The sequence below is a fragment of the Cyprinus carpio genome, chromosome B14 (genome assembly GCF_018340385.1).
Source record: "Cyprinus carpio isolate SPL01 chromosome B14, ASM1834038v1, whole genome shotgun sequence".
NCBI classification, from domain to species: Eukaryota; Metazoa; Chordata; class Actinopteri; order Cypriniformes; family Cyprinidae; genus Cyprinus; species Cyprinus carpio.
The window spans coordinates 20,906,348-20,918,882 of NC_056610.1; positions in this window are offsets into that span (position 1 = coordinate 20,906,348).

Sequence of the window (12,535 nt, forward strand, 5' to 3'; positions counted from 1 at the left end):
AGTGTCTCTGAGGTAAAGGGAGAAGTGAGGTGAAATGTGACACTTCTGGCATCTGTTTGGCACCATTAACACAAAAAGAACAGGGTTTTAGTGTGATGCATGAAGCATAGACACCTTGTAACACCACTTGAGCTGCCAGGGAAGTGTTATTAAACTACTATATAAAATAGCTTTTCTCTCAGGAGTAGCAAGATTAAACCTTCGAATTCTTACCAGAACTGAACTGTAGTGTTGTAGCAACTTGCTTGCTAAATGGTGCCTCTCAAATCGACTTTTGTCACTACATGGTGATGATAGTGACATCGTGTTAGTGATAAAGTGATATATAGTTGGAGCCATATTTATTGACATATTATGTATTATTATTATTAGAAAATAAGTTGAGAACATTTAATTTAATTTGTGAGATTTGTCAACATTTTTTAGTACTAAAATGTCTTTATATGCATCTTTATTATTTTTAAAAATACAAAATAGAAAATACATTGCTCTTAAATGGTTTCAGGAATTTAATGGAAAAGGTGTTTGATGTTTACTTCTAAACTTTATATTTACTTCAGCTCAGCTTAGATATCAGCATAATTTAAATTATGCACTGTCAACAATATTCTTTCCTCATTCAGATAAACAGCACATATTTATGTATTAAAAACACACCTTTCACGCCCTGAGTTTAATTTCAAAAGCTGCTCCATCAGTTTAGGTGATCTTACAAAAAGACTATGAAAATAAAGTATGTGGTTTCGATCTTCCAGTGATGGATTGCTTCTTTGTTTCTGCCCAGTTTTGGCTTCTCTGTTGGATGATTTTAAATCTATTTTATTTATAAATACATAAATACATGTAGAGTTGGTGCTTGTTTTTATTTATCAGAAATTAATTATTGTTAAAAAATGGTCTTTTCATGAAAGATGGTTGAAGGTAAAGGGGTTGATAATACTGTAAAGTCATTTCAGAGGTAGAGCAAGTTACATTTTAATGAGATATTTCAAAGATATTTTTTACTGAAATGCATTATCAGTCCAGGAACACTCATAAATGCATTATGAGTCCAGTAAATTTCGACTTCAAATCCCATGAAAGTGATGCTGCAGTGGAAGGCTAGAAATATATTAGAAAAATACGACACTCTTCACTCAGAATCAGACTTTTTAGATTTTTCTAAATTTAAGAAGACAAAATTTAAGAAGAAAAGAAAGACCAAAAAGGGTGAAAATAATAACACAGAGTCTTCTAAATGTAAAAAATAGTACATTTTCAAAAGTCAGTCTCAACTTGCCATGTTGTAATTGCTTCTGTCTTAGTTCAATGAGTGATGCACTTATAACAAACTCATTAATTGCAATAGAGACCTGCACAATCGAACATTAGGAACATATTGCATCACAGATATTCACAGTCATGCAGAGCCTAATTACCAACATGATTTCAGATAAATTAAGCTACTCATTTTCTATTAGGATCTGTCAGAAAACACGACACTAATAGCACATCAAGTTTGTTATTAACCTTATCGGTGTCCTTGGTCTTGACTGCTGGCCGTGTGCACAGAAAACACAATAAAACCCAAAACACATAAACAACAGAAAACAATGAATCTCAACACTTAAAAACAGTGAATGTAATACTAATATTATATTTATTCATCTTTAACTGTTTTGAAACATTACACGGATGTTAGTTAGTCAGTGGGTTAATGAGTGGCTACGTATGTCGTTTCTGTGTCTGGCACAGAAATAGAAAGGAGAATATTGTATCAGTTTGGTTCTTTGTCATTGTCCTCCAGTGACAAATGATGTATGGACAGAGACTTAATGAAAGTGTCTATCAGTGCAGGGTGGAAAGCGCACCTCAGGAAGCTCCTCCAGTTGTTCTGATAGGGAGGCTCTCATCCATCATTGTCTGGAGGTTCCTCGGACATATACTATAGTTAGCGGAGGTATTTAGGTTTATTGTATTTCAAGGGGCAATAACTTCTGTAAGGTTCCACAGGAGAACCTCTATATGTGGAATGGAGGGGAGAAAAAATAAAAGCCATATGTTCTTTAGACAGAAATACATCGGAAGGGCTCTGGCGGAATGATTCCGGATGGTAATGAATAATGGCCTTCCTAATTAGCAGACAGTTCTAGATAACAAAAGACATCATGAAAAAAAAATGGATTACTTCAGTTTCAAATTACAGTGAAATAACAGAGCAGCTGGCGTGGCCATTAATAGCTTAGCTGTTATGCATTAGAAATAGGCACTGTAATAATTGGCTAATAATAATGATAATAGTTACATTGAGAGAAGAAAGACATTGTATTTAATGTGTGCCATTGTTATCATTTAATACTGCACACTGAAGTGTGAAATCGTGTAAAAAAGAGGAGGGGGTAATTAAATTACTTTGAGTTATAAACGCATTATGAGTCATCCATGCATGCAATTGTTTTTGGCTTTATTCTACATTATGTGACTACAGATTATGTCAGCGTGCCAATATAACCCTGAAACTTCATTAATTCAGACACATGAACACAGAGGTGAAGCACCCCTAGGTAAAGGAGGAGTGTGCAGAACATCCAAATGTAAACGGATCCTCTTGTGTGTTCTTAAAAGTGTCATTTTCAAACTTCAAATTAGGTAAGATGTGGCCAGCATACTAAAGCCCTATGTAGACGGTACTAGTTTTCTGGAAGAGGTTAATAAAAGAAATTCTTGTTTAACACATGTACTTTGCAGATTCAAACGGTTCCTCTATGGAAGCCTGTTTCTGCTATACGGAATAAAAAATAAAAATTGTGACTATTTTACAGTTGGAATTTTTCCTTAAATTCTCACAACAAAACACTAGTTTCTCTTACACTTATATCATTTTATAAAATTAAGGAGAACCAAGTTTTGGAAATGTCTAAGACTGGCCTAGACTTTTTCATAAGTTATTTTTTTTTTTGTGGCAGAAACAGGCTTCCATATGAACCTCACCTAAAATTTAAGCATTAAATATTAAGAATCAGAACCAGGATATAAAAATGAATAAATAAATATCATTTTATAAAATTAAGGAGAACCAAGTTTTGGAAATGTCTAAGACTGGCCTCTTTAGTGTCAGCATCAGGAAAGACACATGCATAGATTTTAATTCTAAGATACAAAATATCATTATAAAAAAAACAATACCATAAAAAATAAAAATATAAAATAATTTGTTTAGAAAATTAGTCCCATTTGAATAGAGCTATAGAAGCCTTTCTGAAATTATTACTTGGAAGGACTTTTAACCATATAAGTTTCACTTTATACTGTTTCAGATAAAGCAATCATTAGAGATTGAGCGTTTCAGACCTGAATGGAAAGGCATCACATGTTATGATTATTCAGCTGTTTTGTTCACAGAGATATGAAAAATCATTTAAATAAAGCACTATAGTGAAGAGACTCCCAGTGTCATTGTCCATCCCTTGTGGAAGTGATTAATGCATGATTACACAAAATTACTTTAGAATATTATCACTTTAAAACCAGGTGACCAGCGATCCATAAACAAATAAAAATATCATGCAGCCATAAAGCAGCTCTTTGCAATGATGAGCCATTAGAAAAAAAAAAACCCCAAAACATATTGTGATAAAACCACACTACACAATACACATTCCCCCCCTTCCTGCCATTAGAACTCTCAAATCATTAGAAAAACTATTTCACTTCTGATGACCATAAATACTTATTAACATACATATTTGCACATATTCCACATATTCAGAAAGTCCCCACAACAAAAAGGCTTCTCTACAACAAAGCTTCTGATCATAGCTGCTATTTTTCTGCTTCCTCTGAGGTCGGAAAGAAATGAAGTACAAAAAAATTGCACAAAATCACCTTTTGATAAAACACAATGCATAGTGGAAATGGAGCATGCAATGAATTGAATGAATCACTGGTGAGTCACTGTCTGTGGGCATAAAAATACTAGCATATATTTTTTTGTGTGAAGTGTCAGATGCATAAATGGAAGCTCATGGAAAATTTTCTTTAGTGAATTAAAGTTTTCCATACTATTGTTTGGAAAGAGTGTAGCAGAGAGTGTAGAGTGTAGAGACAGATGGTGTGTCTTCATCATTATTTATTTTGCTCCTTCGCCTTGGATGAAAGGCCTGAATGCATAGATTGTAACATGGGAACATAGTCATGCAAAAGCTTCCACTGGACTGACAGATAATCTTTTGCATGTTCCTGTCAACAGTGAATGCGCAATCATCTGTAAAACATTATTTGACATCAGCTGTCATTTTATCATCACGCATTGTGTTACATGTCAAAGATGAAGTGAGGAATTCTGGCTATTTTTTACACTGAATCACATTAGGCTAGTGAAGTAATTCATAGTTGAAAAGGAAACAGATTTAGCAATCATATATCCATGGTGCACCAGTATTATTATCAATAAAAGTAATTAATGTACCTTCAGTATACATTAGTATAAAACAAATTTTAAATATTCATTTTCATATAAATATGTAAATTTCATATTATATAATGATTCACAAATACACCAGCTGATTTCAGAGATTTCTACTCTAGTATATCAACTTCTGTATTGTTTGAAAAAAAATCCTTCATGAGAGCCAGAACTTCAAAAGATAATATCATTTGTTCATTTAAACTGGCTAACAAGAGTCCCAGACAACTGGTGAGAATAGATGAGTCACTTACACGATTTATCTATGAAAAACAACAACAGCAAAACATCACCCAGAATTTATCAAGATATCACCATGCCATACCACCATGTGGAAGCATTACATCAGTCTCTTCTGATGAAAAATACATGAAAATGCACCATATCTAGCCCAGACCAAGTCCTAAAAGAGAGAAAAAGATAAAAGACTCAACTGACAGAACTTGTCCTCTGGGAGAGAGTTTGGAAGACTATAGGAGAAACTCCCCCGCTCTGTAAGGCCATGTTCGTGTAGCAATACTGTTTGTCACCGCATACTCACATTTCACAGCAATCTGATAACATCTTTAACAATACTCCTTATTAGCAATAATCCAGTTATTATATCACAATATATTTGCTAAAGTAGTCAAGTCAGTTAAGACACTACAGCCCTAATTATATCTATCTATCTATCTATCTATCTATCTATCTATCTATCTATCTATCTATCTATCTATCTATCTATCTATCTATCTATCTATCTATCTATATATATATATAAATAGCACAATTACAAGTGTGATATCAAATAATTGACATTTTAGATATAGTATCGTTAGTTATAACTTATAACTTTTGTTAACTCTACAATAAGTAATCCACTTTACCACCTAATAACTCTTTAACGGGGATGCTATAAAGCTACAGAAAAAACAGAAGTTCAAAGACAAAATTCTATAGATGGCTGCGAGCTTGTTTCTCTGATGCATAAGGTCTGTATCAGAACTCTTGGAACGCTGACCAATCAGATTTTATGTCCTTTTTTAACTGTTGTATGGAGCCATATAGTGCATACCATATAACACATAATGTTAAGTACAGGTCTTTACAAGCCAAAACTTAGTATTTATAGCAAAATAAACCCAGACAGGTTGATCAGGATGGTGATGCAAAATGGTACTTTCAATTATGCAGCTAATTACATGACTACTTAACAAATAAGTAAATTAATGAACATAAATATTGATTTGAACTGATTACGTGAGGGGAAAGAGACTGCTGAAAATATACTCACCCTCAAGCCAATGAGTTGTTTCTTTCTCAGAACAGATTTGGAGAAATTTAACATTAAATCACTTACTCGTTAATGGATCCTCTGGAGTGAATGGGTGCCATCAGACTGAGAGTCCATACAGCTGATAAAGACATCACAATAGTACACAATATGACTGCAGTCCATTAATTTGTGAAGTGAATAGTTGTGTGTTTGTAAGAAACAAATCCATCAAGACATTTTTAAATCAAAACCGTAAAATACAAATCCTCTATCCTCTGCACAGTGATACATGAAACCAAGTGTATGAGGAAAAACAATATAAAGTTCAGTGGTAATTAAAAATTATTGATCAACCAGATCAGAGAGCCATAATAGACATTGTAGCACAAGGCAGCTAAAACAAGCATAAAAATCAACATAAAAATATACAGAATTTAACAAAACAAATCAATTGAGTTGAAAATGCTAATCTAAACGTGAAAACATTTATCTGCAGTCCACACATTGTCCTTAAGTTCCTTTTGATCCTAAATGTTTTGGTTTTTGTTTGCAGGGTAGTCTGCATAAATCATATTGATTATTACTAAGCTTGCATTACTTTCACCATAACAGAATAAAAAATATCTCACTTTATTCAATTTCATTCACATTCCACTCCAATTATGTATATGTTTACTGTCATCTTAGTGCTGAGTAGATACAACCGAGGGAAGGCATGGCTGAGCCCACAAATCCATCTCCATGCGGCATATCATCTCTGACTGAGCTCGTGCGGAGTTGTGCTCCATGCTAAATGGAACGAAGTCAGGCGAATATGATGGTCCATTAGGAATGGTTCAGTTGGGCGCGGGTCAGACTGTAGCAGGTGACAGGGTGATGAATAGCTTTTGGCAGGAGTCGGGTCGTATAGATGGCAGAGAGAGCAAGGCTGTGGAAATAGAGAAAACTGCAGGTTAAGCCCCAGTGCCTGTGTGATTGAGTCTCTATTTGGCACAGCAGCTGGGGCATTCACCACTAGAGTCCACAACTCAGCAGCTGAATCTGGAGTTTCAAATGCACTAAAATTTATTGTTATTCCTCAACAGGAGCCACAGGCTATGCAAAGCTTTTCCATTTTGACTTTTGTAAGTGATGATAATAGTACTTTTCCTTAGGTAGGGTGTATAATTCATGAATCACTTATTGAATATTGTTTAATTTTATTTATTTACTTAATTTAAGCAAATGTCTTCAAGGAATAGTTTACCCCAAAATGATCCAAGAGCTCGATGAGTTTGTTTCTTTATCAGAACAGATTTAGAGAAATTTAACATCAAATCACTTGCTCGTCAATGGATCCTCTGGAGTGAATGGGTGCCGTCAGAGTGCAAGTCCAAACAGCTGATAAAAACATCACAATAATACACCACATGACTTCAGTCCATCAGTTTGTGAAATGAAAGTAGTGTGTTTGTAAGAAACAAATCCATCAAGACATTTTTCAATTCAAATCATAAAATAAGACTACTCTGTCCATTGTATTACTTTCTCCAGTGAAAGTCAATTCTTTTGGATTATAAGAGAAAAATATATATATTTCAAGCACTGTTTATCAGAGAAGGCAGACCAAAACAGTTCTAAACCAATATATCAGTGGATTTTGATGTGAGAGAAAAACAGGAAATAGACTTTTTCAAAGCAATATTATGGATTATGGACTAGTATTGAAAGTTGAAAATGCCTTAATGATGGATTTGTTTCTTATTAGACATTGCAAGACATTAATTGATGGACAGGAGTTTTTATAAACTACTTGAACTAATTTTACCTTCACACAATCACTTCAAAATCATCCATCCGCCACCAATTCACTTAAGAGGATCCATTGGCGAGCAAGTGATGTAATGCTACATTTCTCCAAATCTTTTCCGATGAAGAACAAACTCATCTACGTCTTGGATGGCCTGAGGGTGAGTACATTTCATTTTCATTTTTGGTAAACTATTCCTTCAAGTGGCCTTAAAATGCCACCAAGTTGACAATACTTAAAATATGCCTTGATTAGTTCGATTCAGTTACTGTAAAAAATTTTTTTAATTACATCTTCATCAAAAGATTTCTATTCAAACTGTTCACCATGTTTTCAATTAGAAGCATACTTGTCATGGGAATAAAAGTACTTGTTGTCTTAAAATAATCATCACATCACACAAACAATCACCACATGAACACTAATGAGGCTAAAGACACTCATAAAATACCTTCAAGCGCCTTTCACAGACTGATAATTAGGAACAAACTCTCCTGATGCCAGTAAAAGTGACAAAAATCAACATCAGTGCATATAAAATCATATGCACCCACATGAATTATTAATGCCCGGTACATGGGACTAAATCAGAATCAGAAAACCAATGAACCAAAATATACTTAAAGTATTACATTTTTTTTTTTTTTTTTTTAGCATTGTTTAGTCAATTTAACATCAAATTTTACAGAGTATTTTCTACACACAAGCATTGCAGAGAGTCCCCTTTCTAAATATGTGGTCCAAGTGCATCGATTCATCTACAATTCAATAAGATGAGTGATTTGTAGCAAGTGATTAGTAAGGTGAGTGTGTACACTAGAACATCGCTCAGTTGGCATGACAGCTGTGAGTGAAGAGCTGGCAGTCGAGGGGAATGTCTCGTGATGTGATTACTTAACAGATCCCCACCGTTGCTTGTTAAATTGTGCATGACTAATAGACCTGTTCAAGGACAAATTTGTGTTGACATCTTTGATGGAGTACATGCTTCAGACCTGATAGTTTAGGTTGATGGTTACCTATTTCCAAGTTGATCAGATCAGAGAGTTCATAAGAACGAAACTCCTGAAGAGAGGGAAGAGGATGTTGTTAGTCAAGACACTTCGAAGCTGTTATTGATTGAAACAGGGACTTAAATTAACTTCATCGTTTTGACTCACTGGATCTGTTTGTCCTTTTATGTGCACAGATTAAATTTATAACGCCAGCTTTACCTTGTCACCTCAATCTGTTTCATATTTAGGAGTTTATTAATCTATACTTAAAACCTGACTTCACTGTAAATCATTTTTGATTAATTACCTAAACACAAACACATATTTTGTAATTAAGCTTGAAAAGCTAATTTTGTGTTATACAACGATGTCCTTGTATTTGGAAGTAACAACTCATAAATCATGCTAAGTGTGAGGTTAATGTCTCATCAGAGTCATGTTCACAATGTAGATTTATTTTCTGGCCATCATACATCCAACAACTCACTGTTTTATGTATTAATTGCTTTATTTTGTTACACTATATTAGTTTAACAGTGAATACAGAATGAAATAACTTGTGGTCATGATATCCAAAGTGTCCAAATTAAAGTTTTGTCAATGAGCTCTGAAGTAAAAGACACTCATAATGGATGAGTTGAATGATGAATGCAAAGAAGAAGAATTAAAATGAACTGAAATTTAACTACAAAGTCTGTTGGCTTGAAAAATCTTAATCCAAAGGAAATTTTTTTTTTTAAAATGTCTTCAAGTTTGATGAATGAATGGACATATAGACTCTTTCTAATTCAAATTCCAATCCAACTTCCTTTGTGGCCGATTTCATTTATATTCACAACTGAATTGAAAGGAAACTGGTTCTTTAATTTTGGATTTCGCCCTACCCTGGACAAAATCCCAGAAATAAAATTCCAGGTACATTTGTGGTGAACACATTACACTGACTGACATTCTGTAAACATATTTAGGATCATTCTAATGGTGAATCATTCAGAAAGATACCTAAGGCCATACAAAATTTCCCATTCCTGGGTGAGTAGAAGAGATACACCTTCCTTACCTAAGAGGCAGCAGCAATGGCAGCTGCAGTCAGCAAGATTAAATGATAGATTGACCACAAATCAATGGCAAACTGGTTCTTTTTAGACCCCCAGATAAATCTTCTCTAATCTGTTCTGTGCAGGTGTGCCACACACACCAGGCACCGAGTCCAACCAACCTCCCAAGAGTTCACAATAAATTAAATACTAGAAAGCCCAACAGCTATACTCGATGGCGGCTTGTATTAAAGCTCAGAATTAAAACCGTCTGGTCCATATCTCCACACATTGGGTGGGGGCTGTAGTTTGAAAGTTTCTGAAATAAGTGGCAGTGTATATGATGCTTTTACTATCAATATGAAAATCCCACTAATTATTCCCTGAGTGTGACTAATCTGAGGATGATTCATGCTGACTAAATCAATGTCAATTGGATTTAAACCTATAAGAAAAACATAAATGGTTTCTATCCATGCTAAAGTCTTTCTTTTTTTAACTGAGCCATGATCCAGTTTTTCTCTATTAAAGATAAGTATACTCTATTGAATGCATCTTTCCTTTCCTACTGAATTGTCTGGGCCGTGATTCAGTCCATGATTCAGTCCTTTCATAACATCATTTTATATGTATGCTGCTATTTTAAGTCTGCATCTGTATTGATTGCATATCTCAGCTCATCAGAGTTTAAATCTTAAAATATCACACTAATCTACAGATTACAATACATAATGACTTACTGAAATGGCACACTTTAAGGACCTATTTTTACCAAACCCTTTAAAACAAATTGTTACAAATTCTAAAACCCACAAGCATTTCAGCAATGCTGAAAACATCCATCGTCACCCACATTTAACACATCTTTTTCACCTCTGGTGAAAAACAATTCAGTCTATTTATGACCACATAAATTACACAGCTCTGAAACAACAGGAAAAACAAAAAAGTTCAGCAGACAAGTTTGAAGACTCTTCATAGCAAAGTAAAAATTCTGCATCATCTAGTGTCACAATTACATCCAAATTAATTTGTATGCGCAAGTAACAGCATGCTAGAGATAAGATTACATTCTATGATTTTAAAATCTTACTATTTAAAGCAATAGATCACCCAAAAATAACAATTTGCTGAAAATGTTCACGCACCCTCAGGCTATACAAGATGTAGATGCTGTTTCTCCATCATAACATATTTAGAGAAAAGTACCATTGCATCACTTGCTTTTCAATGGATCCTCTGCAGTGAATGGGTGCCAATTCTGTCTAAAATCCTAAAGTCCTCTATGCATTTCTTTCTCCAGTAAAAAAAATAATCTCGCCTGAATCAAGAGAGAAATATGCACAGATTAAACACCATTTACAAGTGAAGACAGTACAAAACAGTTCTAAACAAAAATGCTGTTGAATTTTGATGTTAAAGAAAAACGGGGGATAAACTTCTTGACTGGAGGAAGCATTATTATGGATTATGGACTTTTTATGGATTATGGGTTTAAAATTAAAATGCCTTGATAGATTTGTTTCTTACAAACATGCAATATTTCATTTCACAAGATGTTAATTGGTGGACTGAAGTCACGTAAATTATTGTGATGTTTTTAATCAGCCATTTAGACTCTCATTCTGATGGCACCCGTTCACTCCAGAGGATCCAATGGTGAGTAAGTGATGTAATGCTAAACTTCTTCAAATCTGTTCTGCTGAAAAAACAAACTCATTTATATCTTGTATGGCTTAAGGGTAAGTACATTTTCAGTAAATTTTAATTTTTGGATGAACTATTCCTTTAAGATTATGTTTCCAGGTTCTGTGACCAGAGCTATAAGGGAGAAGAGAGAAGTCAGAGCTGTTCATCTGTTCGTCTTGGACTGTCACACATAAGATGGCAACAGTGCTATTTTCACCGGCCAAGATTCACACTTTCACTGGCTAAAGAGCATTGCATCCTGCATTGTATTCTCACTGTAAAGTTTGAAAGATGTCTGGTATAGTATTAGTATATAGCAATTTTGGAATTTTGGATTCAGTAAATGCTTCAGCGCATTTTATGTGGACAGTGTATCTACAAATTACAATTTCTACATAAAGGGAAAAATATTATCTGTGCAGTGTACAAAAGATAGGAAATGTTACATTAAAAGAGTTGAAATTACTGCTAATGTCACAGTTGTCTGAACTTTTTATTTTCCTCTGTCTGAATTAAATGGGCAGTATCATTCCGCTATACTTCCATACTTCTTTATGTTCTTATGGTTATGAGATTCTTATTTAAATGTATAGCACAGATTGTTCTGCATGTTTAATTACTGATGTCCGTATACAATCTTCCCCCTGATTCATTTAATTTTTTTTTTTTTTTTGCATCATTATAGACTTCTCAAGTAATCCTGGTAGGGAAATAAAGACAATGATGCAATATAGGTTCTCCCTTGTCTCTGTGTTATGTGTTTATCTCTCCTTTTGTGTCTAACTTAGAAACACTGTACAGGGACAGATCATCGCCAGTGTCATGAGAGGATATAGATTACACAGAGACACTCAATAACACATATTGTCTCAAAACAGCAGAGTGCTTCTCTGAAGTCTCTTGCTGGAGATGTATGCAAATAACATCTTAGAGCGAGATGGAAAAGCAAAAGTGTTTTGCTCACAGGCTTATCCAATATATATCCTCCCACTCATGAACGATCAATGCGACGCTTACAGCTTCCACACTGTGTGTATCATCTTGTTGCGAAGCAAGTGCCAATACAGTCAAAGCTGAAACTATGCCAGCTACAGGGTTTGCGTTCTGTTGTTTTTCATTAAGGAGAAAATCTGGCAGTGAATTATTGAATGGATGTTAAAAACTACACCAGTCTGGGAAGGATAAACAATTCTGTGAACTGTACAGTCCAACAAAGCGCTAAACTAACAGGTACGCAAGTTTAGTTTAGATTTTGATATTTCTAGATCTATCTAATGTTCTTTTAATACAGGATAACTGGAATTTACTGTTACATTATGTTCT